The following is a 2,844-nucleotide window of genomic DNA, read 5'->3' as shown; positions in this document are numbered from 1 at the left end:
AAAACATCAATGACAAAAGTAAAGGATGTTTCTCAATTTTTAAATTTATCATGTGTGATCATGAACTCATACAAATAATTTTAAGAGTTTTGGAAGGGATAGTTTGACTACATATAAACATGAAGAGGTGTCTGAAAAATTGTGAATCAGTATTAAATTAAATAATTTTATTTATTCATTGTTTTATCACAAAAGGTGATAAAGATTCTTTTTCATATTCATACCTGGCTGTATATTATCTGACACAAAAGTTCTCTATAAAAATTCAAATTTCATCAAGAAGTTAAAACTGTCTATTGGGTGGTCAAAATGCAAGTGTAAGAAGGCAAATAAACAATATTTGAGAAAAATGAATTTGGTCTCAGTATTTTTCGGTATAAATTGATTTTATTGTATTCACTGAAGGTCTTCAATTATATACTACTATATACAATATAAATAAGGACATGTTTACTGCACTTCATTGATATGGAAGATAATATTAAAGAAGGTAGGGAAGAGGAAATAAGTGGGAAACACCTGATAAATGGGAATGCTGGTTTTACTCTCATAGCATTCATTGGAAAATGAGCTGTGTAGTAGGGCATTTGGGGACTGTGCTATTGAGGCAGAAGGTCTATTAGCACAATTAGTTCCTCTAGTGCGCTGGCACCTACTCAGGCATTGCTAAAAGCTATGCACGTACAGGTGAACATGGAGAAAATGTAGGAAAGGGTAAGTGTAGGACAATAGGCCTTTTACTGGGAGGGGAATAAAAGCCTGAAATTCTATGATAGTGACAGAAATAATACACAACAGCCAGACTTTCCCTGTGTCCTTCCCACCCACCAACCCCATAACTCTGGAGGTAAAGCCTGCTAGTCTGGTTAGTACTGTCCCTGATGCTCTGGTGCAATAGATTTGCTCAGATGGGTCTCAGTTGAAGGCTTTCCCCTTCCAGGTCGGGCCTTGGTTTAGACTTATTTCCAGGACTGCAGCAAACAGCTAATTGTGAATTAGTAAGAATCAGAAAAATAACTGAATGATTACCATTGTTGTAGTCTGAATAAGCTACAAAATTTATAGGACTCAGTAAAAAATGAAAATGAGGAGCCCCTGTTCAAAAATTAATGAGGATTTCAAGATGGCAACAGCAAAGCATTAAACAGGGACCTTCTAAGCATGAAGCACCATGCAAATGTGCTTTTGCATGCCCCTATAGTCCAGGATAAACTAGTGAGAACACCTGCAGTATAAAGGCTCTGCATGGGATTTCCAGTACAGTCCTATAGCATCATTCATGATCTAATAGTTGATGTAGTTATTAAACTTTGGGGCCATCACCTCTGGCAGGGAATCTAGCTACAGGAAAAAAAATCTAAGCTATCCCAGTAAAGGAAGAGAGGCAGCCCTAAGTGGGGAAGAACAGCCCCTTATCAACCCCAGAGATTCAAATGACTGTAGGATTCCTGAAGGGAAAAAAACCCCCACACCAAGCTGATCTCCCTGTGCTATGCAGTTGCTTCCCACTAGCTATCTATTTTACATTTGGTAGTGTGTATATGTCAATGCCACTCTCTCACTTCGTCCCAGCTTACCCTTCCCCCTCCCCGTGTCCACAAGTCCATTCTTTACATCTGTGTCTTTATTCCTGCCCTGCCCCTAGGTTCAGCAGTGACCATCTAGAGGGGTGGGATAGGGCGGGTGGAAGGGAGACACAGAGGGAGGGGATATATGTATACATATAGCTGATTCACTTTGTTATACAGCAGAAACTAACACAACATTGTAAAGGAATTATACTCCAATAAAGATGTTAAAAATAAATAAATAAAATAAAAAGTTGCCAAAAAAAAAAAATTCACACCAGCAGCCATCCAACTAGTTGCTGCCCCTAGAGGTGGGCAGTTGTCAGTGTCCCGAACTAAACATCTGCCTGTAGGGGTCTATCCAAGCTTTAGGACTGAGGGGTGATATACATTTACAATCTCAGCTGCTCAGCCAGGACTGAGGGAACCATTTTCCCATGCTCTTACTCATGCTCCTTGGTGTTGGCTGGTGTTGCAGGTCAGAGTGACCTAACAGAGCATGTGTAAACGGTGAGACCCAAACCACAGTGTCTGATGAACGTACACTATGACACTAGCATGAAGTGGGACTCAGAAGAGCATAGCTCAAAGTAACTGTGAAGTGAGCCAGGCCTGCTGCAGGTCTAACAGTAAAGTATGGTAGCTAGTCTCCAGAAGGATTTCTAAAGATCCACAACTCCTATTGTTCATGGGCTTATGTAGCTGCCTCCCACATTAGGGTATGGGATGGCCCCATTGACTTATTTAATTAATAGAAAGCAGCAGAAATGATGGGTATTTTTGTGTTCTTGGGAACTCTGAGATGTCATTTACAAAATTCAGCTACAGTGACAGAGAGACCCCTGCAGAGGTTCCAAGACTATACTGAGAATGAAAGAGGCCTCACTATCCCTGCTTCCCAGTCAAGCCTCAAGATGATCTTATTTGCAGTTATTAGGCTCCAAACATGACCAGCAAAAGAACCTCCCATTTAAGCCCAGTAAACCAATAGAATTATGGAGGAGATAAGCTGGTGGTTGTTTTAAGCTGCCAAGTTTTAAAATGGTTTGGTCCATAGCTCCAGATTACTGAAACAACCAGTAACCGTATTAGTCAGTGTTCCATCTGGGAATCAGAACCACTGTGAACATTGCAGAATTGAGAATTTATTATAGGGGTTAACTGGGACAGTAAAGAACTGAAGAAAGAACCAGAGAATCGAAAAAAGTTACTAACAAGCCTCCCTGAAATACTGGAGTTAGCTTTTGGTGTTGGATGTTGGAAGCTAAGTAAGGCC

This window comes from Grampus griseus (genome assembly GCF_964374135.1).
Source record: "Grampus griseus genome assembly, chromosome: 1".
NCBI lineage: Eukaryota > Metazoa > Chordata > Mammalia > Artiodactyla > Delphinidae > Grampus > Grampus griseus.
Note: the sequence above shows the minus strand (reverse complement) of the source record.